The sequence below is a fragment of the Hyperolius riggenbachi genome, chromosome 6 (assembly GCF_040937935.1).
Source record: "Hyperolius riggenbachi isolate aHypRig1 chromosome 6, aHypRig1.pri, whole genome shotgun sequence".
NCBI classification, from domain to species: Eukaryota; Metazoa; Chordata; class Amphibia; order Anura; family Hyperoliidae; genus Hyperolius; species Hyperolius riggenbachi.
The window spans coordinates 373,528,543-373,546,369 of NC_090651.1; the positions used below are offsets into that span (position 1 = coordinate 373,528,543).

Sequence of the window (17,827 nt, forward strand, 5' to 3'; positions counted from 1 at the left end):
TTCCTTTCCCTACCCGAAAGAGTTAAACATCAGGTATATAAGTGACAGTTTCTGTCCCTGTCTGACTGGGTCAGACTGTAGCATAAGCCTCACTAATAAGTAATTACAGACCTAAAACACTTTCCTGTCAGTAAATGGCTTTTTGGAGCAGGAACGAGATCAAAAGGGTCAATAATTCATAGTTTTGAGCTCTGGCACACTTCAATGAAGGTGTCATTGAGCAGAGACAATGCAACAACTTAACTGTTAAAAACTAGATTTAAATATAAAATAAAACTGTGAGATATCCTAAAAAGGCATTTTTAGGAGGAGGATATTTACAATTGTTTTTCTCATCAGTTTATTTTCACCTCGGATGTCCTTTAAAGTGAATGGGAACCGCATTTAAAAAAATGAGACAGACACTTACCCAAGGAGAGGGAAGGCTCTGGGTCCTATAGAGCCTTCCGGCTCCTCTCCTGGTCTCCCCGTTCCATTGCTAGCTCGCCCGGTAGCAGAAATTTGACTAATTTAGTCAAATACTGCTTTACCCGGCCGAAGGAGGCTTCAGAAGTGTTCAAGGAGCCCGAGTGCTCCTGAAGAAGGGCGGCCCTGTACTGCGCCTGCGCAAGCACGCTCTCTTGCACGCTCACGCCGGTGCAGTATGGAGCCACACGTCTTCTGGAGGACACGGCAGGATTGAAATGGGGGGGAGCCAGCACAGGATAGAGAGCACCGAGAGAGGAGACGGAAGGCTCTATACGACCCAGAGCCTTCCCTCTCCTTAGGTAAGTATTTGCTTCATTTTTTTTTTAAATGCGGCTCCCTTAAATCCATAGATCCTGAACAAGCATGCAGATCAGACGTCTATAACAAAATCTGAGAAGATTAGCTGTATGCTTGTTTCAGGTGCTTGATTTAGACCCAACTGACCAGAAAGATCAGCTGGAGGTATGGTTTAAAAAGAAATAAATATAGCAGCTTCCATAGGTCTCACACCTCGTGTTGCTTTTAAGGGTGAAAGGTCCATGTTAAAGTATGGGGCGTACACAAACGGCAAATGTTTTCTATGACTTGTCTGCTGACCCGAGGACGGCGAGGGACTCGGCGATGCTTATGGGTGTGGACGAAGCCCCAGGTAAGTATCATATCTTTCTTTATTCTTGTCTCAGGTTTACTTTAAGGCAGTAAGTTTAGAATCAGAGTAATACCACTTACTGGCCACTAGAGTTGGGCCGAACGGTTGTGCGGGTACCGCACGCGAACTTTATTGCGGAAAAGTTCGCCCCATTGCGGTTCGCCCCATAATGCACTGAGGGTCAACTTTGACCCTCTACATCACAGTCAGCAGGCCCAGTGTAGCCAATTAGGCTACACTAGCCCCTGGAGCCCCACCCCCCCTTATATAGGCAGGCAGCGGCGGCCGTGGCCACTCGTGTGCCTGCATTAGTTAGAGTAGGGCGAGCTACTGCAGTCTCTCATAGGGAAAGATTAGTTAGCCTTAGCTTGTCCCTGGCTGCATACCTGTTCATTGATCCTGCCACTGCATACCTGTTCATTGATCCTGCCACTGCATACCTGTTCATTGATCCTGCCACTGCATACCTGTTCATTGATCCTGCCACTGCATACCTGTTCATTGATCCTGCCACTGCATACCTGTTCATTGATCCTGCCACTGCATACCTGTTCATTGATCCTGCCACTGCATACCTGTTCATTGATCCTGCCACTGCATACCTGTTCAGTGATCCTGCCACTGCATACCTGTTCATTGATCCTGCCACTGCATACCTGTTCTGTGAACCCACCACTGCATACCTGTTCTGTTCAGTGGACCCGCCACTGTATACCTGTTTAGTGAACCCGCCACTGCATACCTGTTCTGTTCAGTGGACCCGCCACTGTATACCTCTTCAGTGGACCCGCCACTGCATACCTGTTCTGTTCAGTGAACCCGCCACTGCATACCTGTTCTGTTCAGTGGAGTTTGGTGTGTCAGTGTGAAGCAGTACCTTAATTACACTCCCTGATTGATGTATACACATGCAAGATGTTTTAAAGCACTTTAGGCCTGTCATTTAGCATTCAATGTGATTTCTGCCCTTAAAACGCTGCTTTGCGTCAAATCCAGATTTTTCCCGGTGACTTTTGGCGTGTATCCCACTCCGCCATGCCCCCCTCCAGGTGTTAGACCCCTTGAAACATCTTTTCCATCACTTTTGTGGCCAGCATAATTTTTTTTTTTTTTCAAAGTTCGCATCCCCATTGAAGTCTATTGCGGTTCGCGAACTTTAACGCGAACCGAACCTTCCGCGAAAGTTCGCGAACCCGGTTCGCGAACCTAAAATCGGAGGTTCGGCCCAACTCTACTGGCCACCAGCTTTAAAAGATTCAGAGTAAGGTACCAGTATATAATAATACCTTCTTCAGACTCCAATCCTGTGTACAGAGATGTGAGGATCTGAAAAAGTTATGTCTATATACTGAAAACGTACTCCGTGAACAGGGGCGTAACTAGAAATCACTGGGCCCCACTCCAAAACTTTGGATGCCCCTCCTCGCTTTTTGCACAGATAAAATGAGAACCAATGTATTCAATTGGCTAGGGTTAACTTGCATGCAGATAAAAACAGACAGCAGTGAAGCACTGCAGGCATTTTCTCTAATAACTACATTATTTAGCATCTGTGATAAAATGTGCATGTTTCTCACACATACAGACACATATGGTGTGCAGAAAACGCATGCAGAAAACCGACAGACTAGTGTGCTCCCAGCCTCAGCTTATTACACTCACTCTGTCCATCTCTGATGGAGCAGAACTGGCTCACCAGAGTACACAGCACTTGGGGAGTAGAAGAGAGGTTGGGGCAGGGCACTGTACACAAGAGTCTGTTGAAAACTGAATAGGGACTGTTTACAAATCTTTGTCTGCAAATTTCCTTATGATTCCTTATCAGTGGCTGAGCAGATGCAGTCATTAGAACAATTGTGCAGAGAGCAGAAAGTTTTTACTTTTTGGGCCCTTAGTTGTCAGTCTCTCAGGCAGGGACGGATGTAGACCAAGTTGCGCCTGGGGCAAGGTCAGGTTTTGGCGCCTAAACTGCCATTCCCCATCCAAATTTTGATGCCTTTTTGACAATTCAACAAACTGCACCTGGGGCAAGAGACCCGTATGCCTCCCCCCCCCCCCTAGATCCTTCCCTGCTCTCAGGACCGGGAAAATAAACGTTTCCCCCCACGGGGCCCCTTGATGCTTCTGGGCCACCCTGCGGCTGCAACCTTTGTCGGGTCTATTGTTACGCCCCTGTCTGTGAATCTTTTAAGTTAGCCAATAAATTGTATGATCCTGATTCAAAACCATCTGTCATAGTTATCTAGGATGAACTAAGACAAAGGTCCATCAAGTTCTGCCTTTTGAACCTTGCTGTATCTTATCCATTTAATGGCAAACATACGTATTAAAACGTCATGCTTTCCCCTATTAATGGCAACATGACGTTTTAATACGTCGCGCGTTCCCGCCGCCACTCCGTACGTGTCTGCGCCGCTACCGCCGCCGTTTCTGTCGGGTTCCCGTGCTGGGTGATTGGGGAAGAGGACCGGGTGGTCCTCTACCCAATCGCACTGCCTGGAGTGAATGGACGCGACCGCGAACAGCGGCCGCATCCATTCACAAAACAGGAAACTGTCACAGTTGTTAAAATGTAAAAAGAAAAAAAAGTGATCACTTCCTAATGGGAGAGTGTTCACTAGCGCCATCTTGTGGCCAAAAAGTATATTGCACATACAGGCAAATACATAATATCCACACAATATTAATAAAATTAATAAATTACATTCCCCCCCCCCCCCCCCCCCAAAAAAAAACCACTTTAAAAAAAAAATCAGCTATAAATAAATAAATAATTGCCTTAGGGACTCAGCTTTTTAAATCTATATTGTATGAGGGAAAATTAATTTTACTTTATTACATATGGGCTTGTAATTATGGGCAGAAGAAAAAAAACAAAACAGAAAAATAACACCTATATTTCAAAATAATATATTGTCGCCAAACATTGTGATAGGGACATAATTTAAACGGCTTAATAATCGGGACAACTGGGCAAATACAATGTGTTGGTTTTATCCACAGGAGAATGTTTAATTTCAAAACTATAATGGCTGAAAACTGAGAAATAACGATTTTTTCCCATTTTTTTTTATGCATTTAGAATAAAAAAATTCTTTGCAAAATGTACTACCCACAGAAAGCCTAATTGGTGGCGAAAAAAACGAGGTATAGATCATTTCCTTGTGATAAGTAGTAATATAGTTATTAGGGAATAAAAAGGAGGAGCACTGACAGGTGAAAATTGCTCTGGTCCGTTAGGGTAAAAACCCTTGGGGGTGAACTGGTTATTCCAGAGGAAAGAAAAGACACTGTAATGATCTGCTCAGCTGCCTGTGCAGGCAGGCAGCTTCTTGACCATTGTTTAGGTTTGCATGCTGCAGGACTCTGGAAAGAAGAGCTTCTGTCAGTTTTGCAGCTTGTGCTTGCTGAGGAATTTGCATACGTTGTCATGCAAATTGCCTGGCCACATTCATTGGAGGCGTGTACTATAAGTACCATGTCTTTCCCACAATTCTTGGCTGGTCATAAGGAGTCTTCCTGTGAAACACTCTGGAGAGTGTCAGCCATGCTCTTTGTTTGAAGATCAGCTTAGAGTAATTCCTGGAAACTGTGCTAGGCAGATTCCCTAATGCAGTTAGGATTGTTTATCTGCTTGTTTGTTCTGTTGCTGTTGTCCTGTCCCAGCGGTGGTCACCAGGAAATGGTTCTGATCTCTGTTCTAGGAGTATAGCTGGTGCAGCGGTTGCTACCAGCTATCTCTTCTGTTCTGTCTCCTTGGATCGCGCTAGCCACTTTTCGCTAGCGCTGTGGATCCTTCTGTTCTGTCTCCTGGGATCGCGCTAGCCACTTTTCGCTTGCGCTGTGGATCCTTCTGTTCTGTCTCCTGGGATCGTGCTAGCCACTTTTCGCTAGCGCTGTGGATCCTTCTGTTCTCTCTCCGGGGATCGCGCTAGCCACTTTTCGCTAGCGCTGTGGATCCTTCTGTCCTGTCTCCTGGGATCGCGCTAGCCACTTTTTCCGCTAGTGCTGTGGATCCTTCTGTTCTGCTACTCTGTACCTGGATCGCGCTAGCCACTTTCGCTAGTGCTGTGGATCCTATCTCTCGCTTGTCCCTGTGTTCGTGTGTCTGTCTTGTTTGCTACGGACGCTTGCTGGAGGCTCGGTGAGGTAACCGTTAAGCAAGCGTTCGCGTCCTCTGTTTCATGTTTGTCTGTCGATGGTTAGTAAGGCGGGCTTGTCTCTATTGTGCTTATCACGTGGAGACCGCGCATAACCGCGTGCACTGTTGCGAATGAGTGCGGTGGTCGTGGTTAGCTAGCGTTTGTTATTTTCCGTATCTCCTCATTGTATTATTTGCTGTGCCTTTGCTAACCTCGTATTCTGTCCTGATCTGCCTTGTGTCACGTCTGGCGATCGCACCTCTCGCGAACGCGTTCCTGTTTCATATCTGCTGTTGTGTGTGCACTGTCGCGGGGTGGCGACTAGGTTGGCGCACACACATACAACCTGTCCCTTTTCTCGTCTCATTCGCAATCGCCTCTCTTGCGATTGCGTTCTGCGCTTCATACAATTCCTGTCTGGCATTTGTGGAGGTACAGAGGATTGGTTCCTCTGCACTCCCCAGCGCCATCTGCCGACAGGAATTTTCCCTCTACGGGTGCGTAGCACCTTTTGCTGGGTGCCTGCAAATATACGCTTGTGGAGGATTTCCGCCGTGTCAGCGCACGCGTTGTGCGCTGATCACGGAGAAAGTTCCGCAATTGTTACAGACACAAAGATAAAATGTTCTTCTTGGCCCAATAAAAGGTACCACTATACTACAACTAGAAATCATAATTGTGAAGACCCTTAAATACAACAAAAGTGTGCCAGCATATTTTAGATGCAAGTGTATAATTTGCCACAATTATTTCCTGAGGTAAGATTATCCACATTGTAATTGACTTTTAAGGTGAAGAACTCCTTCCTAAGCAGGCAGTAAAATCTCCTTTCCTCCATACGCAGTCTTTCTGTCCTTCCTGTCCTTTACGCCCCACTGAACGTGCAGTAGCTTCTCCCACCACAGTTCCGCCTCCAATCTCGAGTAGGCCCAGGGACGAGAGATGAAGAAAAGCAATAAAAACACCACAGATGTCCTAATTGTCCCTTTTATCTGTTGTTGTCCGCGTCGCCACTGGAGAGGCTTTTTTCTTGAGTTATTTTAGGATAAAAAGGAAAGGACATTATCCCAGCAATAAAAATTCAAAAGAAATGAAACCACTATATCAAAAAATATTGTTTCCTTGAAATTCAGTTATGATGTCCCATTCATGATTGTCACACACTTATTGTTCTTTGTTCTTCCTGCAGAGTTTGCGTAAAACGCACGCTCCGGAACTCCCCCTAAAAAACACGAAGGGAACCTGGCAGAAACAGCCGGACACACAGCTCAAACTGCAGAAGCCTGGTGGGGTATGTAGATTGTCACAGCTCTGTGGACAGGCGGTGCCACATTCTTTCCACTTCTGGTGTGGAAGATCGCATATGTCTCCTGCAAGAGAAAAAGATATCTTTAGTTATAGGACATACAGGGCTGACTGCTCACACTCCACCAAAGTATGATGACTTACTGGTGTTTCTGGGCATTCCATGGTTTTGGGCAAACAGAGGACTTAGCCCTTTAGAAAAATAAAAAAAAAATACAGAAAGAAACACGTGTTAAAGTCAGTAAATAAATAGCATAAGTAACAAGCTTCAGAAAACGAAATCTTACAAAAATATTCATGTCAAAGCAAACATTACAAGGTCAGTGGCATTCACAAGGGTTTCTGGAACAGTTGTGCCAGATCAAGAGGGGCTCACAATCGAATTCCTACCATCGCAGTACGTCCATCATAGTCTAAGGCCAATTTTGAGGAAAGCCATTTAACTTGTCTTTTTTTTTTATTTTTGGGATGGGAAAACTGAAGGAACTGGGAACCCAAAGAAATTCAATAAGGACATACAAACTTTGTGCAGATGGTGTTCCATCCCAAATTGTGATTGATCTAGTGCAGTGGTGGCGAACCTATGGCACGTGTGCCAGAGGTGGCACTCCAAGCCCACTCTGTGGGCACACACACGCTGCTGGCCACCACCACTTTTTTCCATTATTAAAATACATTTAAATTTTAATAATAATTCCCCCTTTACTTCCCCTTTCCTCCGAAAACCTCCAGTCTAGTACAGCGCAGAGAGGCAGGCGGGTGAAAGAGGACTATATTTTCACCCGCTGCCTCATTGTGCATTAATACCTCCCTGTTCCCCTCCTGACAATTAACTTATAGTTATAGTAGAGGGAATCAGACAGAGAGAGAGAAGCATGCTTGAGTAATCGGTAATTTCTGCATTTCATACGTGGGGGTAATTGCTGCATTTTAAATATAGAGTAAAGTGGCCTTTAACTTATGAGCTGATTTTTCTTAACTAAATCCACAGTTTTCAATATAAATTGCCGTGCTGGCGCTCTGTGATAAATAAGTCGATTGTAGGTCGCAGTTTGGGCACTCAGCCTCTAAAAGGCTTGCCATCACTGATCTAGTGAGTGTGACCCCATCACTGCAATGCGAGAGTGATAGCCACTATACTACTGTGCTACCAAATGTACTCTTTGGGGTTGTTGTTTTTTTGTTTTGTTTTTGTTTGTTTGTTTGTTTTTTTGGTGGGGGGAGACAGAGGAGTATAAACCTTTGTCAAAATATTGAATTCCTTCTAGTGTATCCATTTACTAATTTTCCTGGGAGGAGGTTGATATCTAAGGTCCTCTTATAAAAAGAGGCTTCCAAAATCCTCCATAAGTCTCCCCCATACTGTCACTATCACTACTTCCTCCTTTGGCTTAACACATCGCCATGCCCATGAACTCCCCATGCCTTCCACCTGCATACAGCTGTGAGTTCACCCTCTTTCTCCAAACACCTGACCATGCTAATTACATAAATATGGGAGAACCCCCAATCCACTCTCTGGGAATGTTGAACAAGTTTGAGAGGTGAATTTGTTAAAACTTCTTAACACGTATTAAAGAAACACTGAAGCGAAAAAAAAATGATGATATTATGATTTGTATGTGTAGCACAGCTAAGAAATAAAACATTAAGATCAGATACATCAGTGTAATTGTTTCCAGTACAGGAAGAGTTGAGAAACTCCAGTTGTTATCTCTATGCAAACAAGCCATTAAGCTCTCCGACTAAGTTAGTCGTGGAGAGGGCTGTTATCTGACTTTTATTATCTCAACTGTTCCTGGACTATTTACTTTTCCTCTGCTACAGGAGAGGTCATTACTTCACAGACTGCTCTGAAAGAATCATTTTGAATGCTGAGTGTTGTGTAATCTGCACATATTAGAGAATGATGCAATGTTAGAAAAAACACTATATACCTGAAAATAAAAGTATGAGAATATTTTCTTTGCTGCTAATCTTCTAGTAATTATTCTTAGTACACACCCAATTCACTATATCATATTTTTTTCCGCTTCAGTGTCTCTTTAAAGGAAGAAGCAAGCCTAATGGGGATGAATATTAGAGTTCTAGAGAGCAGGAGTAGCCCTGGACTAGTTTTTGAGAAGAGGTTATGAGTGAGAAAGTTATCAGTGGATCACAGAAAGTCAGTAGAGAAGATCAGAAGTGTAAGTGGGATACAAGCAGTGAAATGATTCAAAGATAAAGCACAGTAGTTTGAATTTGATTCTGAGGTGAAATGGGGGGCAGTTTAGAGATCCGCTGAGAAGAGCCACAGATGAAAAGTGATGGAATGAGCCAATTTAGAGATCTGCTGAGAAAAGCTGCAGATGAGGAGTGGTGGGAGAAGCCAATTTGGAGATCTGCAGAAAGGAGCTGGAGCTGCAGATGAAGAGTGGTGAGAGAAGCCAATTTGGAGATCTGCAGAAAGGAGCTGCAGATGAGGAGTGGTGAGAGAAGCCAATTTGGAGATCTGCAGAAAGGAGCTGCAGATGAAGAGTGGTGAGAGAAGCCAATTTGGAGATCTGCAGAAAGGAGCTGCAGATGAAGAGTGGTGAGAGAAGCCAATTAAGAGATCTGCCGGGAGGAGCACCAGGTGGAGGAGCAGAGAGAGCAATAGATGAGTCTGGCTGCAGCATTCGTGTCCCTGTTTGTAGCTCATCTCATAGTTGTCTGTATTGAGAGAAACAATCTGCACCAATTGGACTCGAAGATAAAATAGTAAAGGAACAACAGAAGCTTGGAGTGGATGAATTTGTACCTAGAACGATATGTAGTATGATGCACGTCCATAGCATTTTTCAAACTGTCCCTGGAGCTGTCAAAAAGAAAATATCTTTGTTTACATGCATTATTACCACAATCTTATCATAAGCCTCTCAAAAGCCAAGACCATTTTTAGTTAAAAGATAACTGCAGTGGCCTAGATTCTCACTGCAGGAACATCTTGTAAAAAAATAAATAAATCAGTGGTGTCGGGGGGCTAAGTTGGGAGTCAGAATTTCTACTATTATGGCCAACAATGGCAGCAATCACAGCCCACACCTTATCCTCCACGCTTGTTCCATGGACAAGGGGAAGACAAGTCTTATTGCCTTGAAAGGTTGGCCCTGCTATGCAATTTTTAACCTCCCACCCAGGCAGTACACTCATAGAATTGGGTGGGCAGGGCCATGTGCAGAGAGCAATGTAGGGATGAACTTGTCCCATGTGTCCTCCAAGGTACACCATTTCTATGGTGCAAGTGCCATCTGCCCCATAATGTGTCTAGGAGAAGACAGGTTGCATGTGTCTGCCCAATCCTAGAGATATGCTTCAACCTCTGCATAGGGATGGGAGGTGCCCTCTCTCACTACCTATACTGAGGGGGCACTCTCGCCATGAGGATATGGACTGAATGCCTAGAATCGCTCTGAAATCTGCTTCAAAAACCGCTAGCATTTTGAGGATCTGCTAGCGGTTTTAGTGTGCACTGGGCCTAAATAAATCATGACTAATCTAGTCCAAGATTGCAAGGTTTTGGATCATGACCTGTATGACATTCAGCTCTACAGCAACCCCTGGTAAAACTTGGAACAATTGGAAGATCAACTAACCTATTTATGTGTGGCATAGTCTTGTTGAATGTCCATAGGTGTTTGAAACTATAAATATTATTATTTATACTATGTATAAATGTTAATATGCAGCATGGGACAGTCACACAATGTCAAGACAAGACAAGACAAATAACATTTATATCGCGCTTTTCTCCTGGTGGACTCAAAGCGCCAGAGCAGCAGGCACTAGGACGTGCTCTATAGGCAGTAGCAGTGTTACGGAGACTTGCCAAAGGTCTCCTACTGAATAGGTGCTGGCTTACTGAACAGGCAGAGCCGAGATTCGAACCCTGGTCTCCTGTGTCAGAGGCAGTGCCCTTAACCATCACACCATCCAGCCACTATTTCTCTGGGGATTGCTACCATCAAGTAGTGATCTTCATGGGGTCTTAAAAAGTGGTGTTCAGCAAAAAAAGGTATAAAGTACCATAAGCTTAACTCTATAAAGCTCATAAAGTACCATTTATAAGAAGCAGCAGTGGTCAGCACAAACCTCTTGTCTGTACAACTTGAAAAAACAATGCTGCTAGATTGTGATTAAACTGTATATTTATATGTTCTTTTTTTCATGCATGTTCTACCCTGGCACCTTGCACTTTTTTTCACCCCTGACGAAGCCTCCTGTATGGAGGTGAAACATGTTGTTTTTTTTTTTTAGGGTTACTGTTATATTTTATTATCTTGATGACAGGGAAGGGAGTGATCACTACAATGTAATGTTACCTCAAACACTGCCTCACAGGAACCTACATCAAACTGATTAGGAACTCACTCAGTGACTTTATAATAATAATAATCAATACTTTGATTATTAAAAGTTATGTCTTATTACCGGTATATATTCCTTTACAGGGTCAGCACTAATTGTGTTTAACTCAAAGTGGTGTTCAGCTCAGAACAACATTTTATCAAAGTGATGAATGGACACCAAAGTTCAGATAATTAGGAAAGTGGTAATTTTTTTTTTTTTTTTTGCTTAATTCTCAATTTTATAAATATAGCAATCTAAAAAATTGCTTTTATTGTAAAAAAAAAATGAAATTCTTCTAGCAAACAGCCTGTTCTTCATTTTATTTAAAATTCCTCATATCCCTGGTGATTATCAGCACTTTTTGGCCCATATGCAATTCCTTTTTTCACCTGAGTTTTCTCCTAGGTGATATTTTGAAAGTTGTCAATAAAATTAAATGTAAACCATCAGCAAGCAAACAAATGCTCAAAATAATTTTGATAGTACTTTTTACATACTTATTGATACTTTTTCCATTGCAAAGTGCTAAAATGTTATTTTAAATTGAAGATGAAAAATGTTCTCGTAGGAAAAACTTAGGTGAAAAAGTTAATTGCATATGGCCCTTTGTGCCTTAACCAAATTAATCATACATTACCGATTTTTTTTCCCTGCAAAATAGCATGTTGCATTTTTATTTTTGTGAAGACTGGAATTGTCACAAAATGCACTGAAGTCCATACAGTAGAGCATGCAATAATATACTTAATTTTTGCGAAGAATTTTACTACGTGAAAGTGCAATGAAAACTCAACTTGCAGATTTTCCCAGCTTTTCCTTACCAACTATGCCAGTCTTCTGATCTCAGATACATAACATAATTACACAAGAGAAATGAGTAGATTGATCAGATTACTACAAAGGCTTCAATAAACACCAGAAATCATCATAATTAATAGGGACTGTTGCAGTACTTACATTCCTTAGTGTTTATATTCTCCACTCTGACGCAGTCCTCTGCCCGACTTGTTTGGTAGACCTCTGACCTCGCAGGTGCACCATAGGGCTTACCTTAGAACAAGAAATACGAGGGCAGACGGTGAACTATTTAACTTTCTACTAACGATGGATTGAATGATTTAATTTTAGGGAAGGGAGTCGCAATATGCATGTTGTCACTGGCATAACTAAACCATTAATTATTTATGAGTCACACTCGAGGCAGAGGCAGAGTACTATTTCTGAAATCTCTTTATGTAATATATAAAATTTATGTAATTCGTTCAGTAATTCATGCAGGCAGAACTAAGAGAATGAGCATAGGGATAGAATGTATGTATGTGCCCCAAACTAGTCGCCAACCCGCGACGGTGCACACACAACAGCAGATATGAAGCAGGAACGCAATCGTGAGAGAGGCGATTGCCAGAGGTGACACAAGGCTACAGCAAGGCATAGCACGAGAGTAGCAAAGGCACAGCAAATCATACAATGAGAAGATAAGGAAAATAACAAACGCTAACTAAACGCGAACACCGCACTCATTCGCAACAGCGAACGCGTTTTCTGCGCGGTCTCCGTGTGTTAAGCACAACAGAGGCAATCACGCCTAACTAACCACCGACAGACAAACATGAAACAGAGGACGCGAGCGCTTGCTTAACGGTTACCTCACCGAGCCTCCAGCAAGTGTTCGTAGCAGACAAGACAGATACACGAAAACAGGAATAAGTGAGAGATACGATCCACTGCTCTTTCGCCAGAGCGAGTGCGATCCAAGTATAGAAACAGAGCGAGCTGGATCCACTGCTCTTTCCGCCAGAGCAGGTGCGATCCAAGTACAGCAAGAGAGTTGGAGAGCAGAAGGATCCACAGCCGCTACCGCTAGAGGCTAGTGCGATCCAAGCACAACCGACAGATGAACAGAAGGGCCTAGCAGTAACAACCGCTGCTCTGGTTAGTACCCCACAGACAGACAGAACAGGCAATACAAATAATACAATCCTGACTGCTCTAGCAAGGATGCCTAATGCAGTCCCAGGAATTACTCTAAGCTAATCTTCAAACAATAAGCATGGCTGACACTCCAGGAGTGTTTCACAGGACAAAACGTTATGACCAGCGACGTACTGTGGAATCACATGGTATATATAGAGCAAGCCTACAAAGGATGTGGCTAGGCAGTTTGCATGACAAACGTATGCAAATTCCTCAGCAGCAGCAAGCTGCAAAACTGACAAAAGGTCTCTCTTCCAGAGACCTGCAAAATGCAGACCTGAACAGTGGTCAAAAAGCTGCCTGCCTGCGCAGGCAGCCGAGCGGATCATTACATAGGTTTAGTTTCATTTTTCTCTGGGAGCCTTATCAATGTGCCACACTGAGCCGAAGTGAATGTGACTAGGGGTGGAGCCGTGATTTTCACCTTATTATTATTTATTGTATTTATAAAGCGGCAACATATTACGCAGCGCTGCACAATAGATAAATGGGGTAACATACAGGTAGAACATACGGAAACTCACAACAAAATAAGATCATGCAAATGATTTGATAACAATACAGTGTCATCGGTCAAAATAGAGACTGTTCTAGTCCACAAGAGTGGTGATTGTCAGTAAGATTGCATAATCAAGCTGGAAACACTAGTGAGGAGGGCCCTGCTAGAGGCTTACAATCTAAAGGGTGGGGGTGGAGACAATAGGTGCATCTTTTGAGAGGGTGTCTAACAGAACATATTATGGTGCTGGTGTAGGGGGGTAGCGAGCGTGAAGAGGCGAGTCTTGAGAGCTTGTTTGAAGGTATTAAAGGTGGGGGCGAGTCTGATGGCTGGTGGGAGCAAGTTCCAGAGAGTAGGGGCAGCCCTGGTGAAGTCCTGCAATCGTGCATGTGACTGAGTTATGCGTGGTGCGACTAGGCGCAGGTCATTGAAGGATTGGAGGGGGCGGGCTGGTATGTGCCTGTGGACCAGATCAGAGATGTAGGTCGGGCAGGTCTTGTGCACTGATTTGTAGGCCAAGCACAGGATTTTGAAATTGATCCTAAAGCTGATGGGGAGCCAGTGTAGGGCTTTACAGAGCGGAGTTGTAGCGGCGCTGAGGTGAGAAAAATGTATCAGTCTGGCTGCCGCATTCATTACCAATTGAAGTGGGTCAGTACGGTTAGAGGGTAGGCCAGACAAAATAGAATGGCAGTAGTCTAGGCGGGAGATGACAAGGGCGTGGATAAGGAGTTAATGGTGTCAGGGGACAGGTAGGAGCGGATCTTGGAGATGTTGCGGAGGTGGAAGTTGCAGGATCTGGCAATCAGTGGTGCTCAGCAGAGCTCGAATATTCGAGTAGCTCGAATATTCGAGCTCTTTTCCAGCTATTCGAGCTCGGTATTCGAGCTCCGAATAGCTGCAGCTATTCGAATGGACTATTCGAGTAAACGCGAATAGCCCATTCACTATTCGAGCTATTCGAGCAAACGGCGCTATTCGAGCTCGAATACCGAGCTAGAATAGCGTCATAGCCCAGATTGATGTCCTTAGAGCCAATCAGAGGGCTCCCAGGCCCTCTGACGGCAGCCAATCACAGAGGGGGACCCTGGCCAGCCCCTACCCTATAAATAGCGGCCGCCATGTTCCGTTTCTCCGTCCTTGCCTGAGACTTGCATAGAGAGAGAGTTGCTCCTTTGTGCTTTGGCTTAGCAAGAGCTCTATTGTGGTCATTTACCTAGCGTTTTTGCTCACATACACCTCCTATACACACCTATATTGTTGTTAGTTAGATAGACATTGTATTTTAGTTAGTAGCTTTTGTGTTACATAGAGAGAGACTCAGACAGCTGCTGCAGGCTTACAGCTTTAGGCCTCAGGGCCTTGCCTGTGTGGGCAGCTGTCCTCCTGTCCTCTGTTAGTTTATTTCTCATTAGTATTTAGACAGTATTAGACAGTATTAGATAGTATTAGACAGTATTTCTGCTGTCCTTTACTACTTAGTGATTGTATTTTGTATTGTAGTTATATACTGTAACTGTACTAGGACACTCACTGACTGTCACTGTTCATAGGCTAGCTCCTGCGTGTGCTTGCACTCACTGTCTGTGTACACACACACTCTATTTCCTTCTGAATAGTTATATACTGTAACTGTACTAGGACACTCACTGTCACTGTTCATAGGCTACTAGCTCCTGCGTGTGTGTGTGCACTCACTGTCTGTGTACTGTACACACACTCTATTTCCTTCTGAATAGTTATATACTGTAACTGTACTAGGACACTCACTGACTGTCACTGTTCATAGGCTAGCTCCTGCGTGTGCTTGCACTCACTGTCTGTGTACACACACTCTATTTCCTTCTGAATAGTTATATACTGTAACTGTACTAGGACACTCACTGTCACTGTTCATAGGCTACTAGCTCCTGCGTGTGTGTGTGCACTCACTGTCTGTGTACTGTACACACACTCTATTTCCTTCTGAATAGTTATATACTGTAACTGTACTAGGACACTCACTGACTGTCACTGTTCATAGGCTAGCTCCTGCGTGTGCTTGCACTCACTGTCTGTGTACACACACTCTATTTCCTTCTGAATAGTTATATACTGTAACTGTACTAGGACACTCACTGTCACTGTTCATAGGCTACTAGCTCCTACGTGTGCGTGCACTCACTCACTGTCTGTGTACTGTACACACACTCTATTTCCTTCTGAATAGTTATATACTGTAACTGTACTAGGACACTCACTGACTGTCACTGTTCATAGGCTAGCTCCTGCGTGTGCGTGCACTCACTGTCTGTGTACTGTACACACACTCTATTTCCTTCTGAATAGTTATATACTGTAACTGTACTAGGACACTCACTGTCACTGTTCATAGGCTACTAGCTCCTGCGTGTGTGTGTGCACTCACTGTCTGTGTACTGTACACACACTCTATTTCCTTCTGATTACTGATTGATTATTGTAAATTCTACTTCCTGACAGTTACTACTTACTTACTGTAGTAGGGACACTCACTCAGTCACTGTTCATAGGCTAGCTCCTGCACGTGTGCGCGTGCGTGCACTCACTGTCTGTAGTGTACACACACTCTATTTCCTTGTGATTACTACTGATTATTGTAACTTCTAGTTGTACTTCCTGACTGTTACTACTTACTTACTGTACTAGGGACACTCACTCACTCTCTGTTCATAGGCCAGCTCCTGCGCGTGTTTGCGCGTGCGTGCACTCACTGTCTGTAGTGTACACACACTCTATTTCCTTGTGATTACTACTGATTATTGTAACTGCTAGTTGTACTTCCTGACTGTTACTACTTACTTACTGTACTAGGGAGTCGGGACACTCACTCAGTCACCTCACCCACCAACCCACTCCATTAAAGTACCCCACTTTTCACCCGCCCTTTTCAAAAACTTTTGTGTTTACGCCCAAAACATCGAAGATGTCTGGAAGTGGCAGCCAGCGCGGTTTGGGCAAGGGGAAGGGCAGCAAGGGAATCAGGAGGAGAGGGAGCAGCATTGTGGCAAGCCGCGGGCGCGGCCGAGCCACCATGCACAGTTCCGCAGCAGCAGCGTCAGTGGCTAACATTCCTCCCATAGCCACTGGCCGTGGACGCCTTGGGCGCCGCCCAGCAGGAGCATCTGCAACTCACGCTGCAGAGACACAGCAGCAGCAGCAGCGTGTAGCACCTGCTCCGATTTTCCTCCAGCCGGGTCGGAAACGTCCCATTGAGGAAAAGGATGCAGACACTGTGGTGCAACTGATGACGGAGGATGAGCAGCCCGCCATCAGCTCTACATCCGAGGCCTCCACCCTCACCACCACCACCACCACCACCCCTGTTCACAGCAGCCGCCCAGCAGGGCCTGGGGAGGAGGCCAGTTCACCGTCAGTCGCCGACCTGTCACTCAGCACTCTTTTGACCCCAGGCATGATGCGTCAATTGTCTGCTGTTGTTGGCGATTTGGAGGAGGAGATGCTGATGGGCACTTTGGGGGATGAGGGATTGGACAGCAAGACTGTGGCGACAGTCAAGCAGCCCATCCATGCATCAGGAGAGGAGTTTGGGGGGTCATCATCCCAGCAGGACATGTTTCAGGAGGGGGAGGCTGATGATGACACGGTGACAGACAGAGACTGGGTGCCACCACCTCCAGGGGATGTCGTCCTCAGCAGCTCTGAGGAGGAGGAGGAGGATGCGCTTGTGGGCATTGCAAGGAGGCGCATCATTGCAAGCATTGGCAGCAGTAGGCAGGTCCCACAGCCTGCTGGTGTCTCAGGCTCAGCAGCAGCAGCATCTGCCAGTACCACCACCAGCCGCACCCAAGCCCCCCCCCCCCCAACCACCACAGGGAGACAGGCAGCAGCGGTTCCATGCCGTAGGGGGTCGTTTTTGTCACCAATCTGGCGTTTTTTCACCATGCCCACAGTGTACAGCAAGTACGCCACTTGCAACCACTGTCAGCGGAAGTTGAGAAGAGGTGCAGACCCCTTAAAGTTCAGCACCAGCTCGCTCATCAACCACCTTGCTGCGAAACATTTCCACCAGCATGAGGAGTTCCAGAGGCTGAAGGCATCTGGTGCTGGCAGTGGCACCACACCCATCACTGCACAGCCTTCAGCAGCAGCAGCAGCAGCAACAGCAGCCACCCGCCCTCCTGCTCCTCCAGCAGCACCAGCAGGAGTGCGGAAACGCACTGCTCCTCCCCCCTCTGCAACTCCTGCCGCCGACACTGAGGCCTGTTCTGGCAGCCAGTCCTCAGTGGCCTCCTCTGCTGTGTCTGCTGATTCCCGTGCCAGCAAAAGGCCACGCCAGAGCCTTTTGAGCGAGTCCTTCCAGGGGGTGGTTAGGGCTCTGCCTCCCAGCAGCCGTCGCGTGCAGCAGCTGAACGGCTTGCTGGCACGGGCCATGTGCTC

The 17,827-nt window shown here is 45.3% G+C and overlaps 2 long non-coding RNA genes across 2 annotated transcripts in view; one reads left to right on the top strand and one right to left on the bottom strand.

Moving 5' to 3' along the window:
• Positions 1-9,290, top strand: part of LOC137521955 (uncharacterized) — a 28,622-nt gene extending 19,332 nt beyond the window's left edge. The window contains exons 2-3 of the long non-coding RNA XR_011022243.1: positions 6,449-6,550; positions 8,603-9,290. This is a non-coding gene — a long non-coding RNA (uncharacterized lncRNA). The remainder of the gene's footprint in view (positions 1-6,448; positions 6,551-8,602) is intronic.
• Positions 5,976-12,011, bottom strand: LOC137521954 (uncharacterized). Its single transcript, XR_011022242.1, has 4 exons — positions 11,890-12,011; positions 9,344-9,400; positions 6,709-6,756; positions 5,976-6,629 (listed from the first exon to the last, which is right to left on the bottom strand). It is a non-coding gene; the product is annotated as an uncharacterized lncRNA (long non-coding RNA).
• Between the last annotated feature and the right edge of the window lie 5,816 nt (positions 12,012-17,827).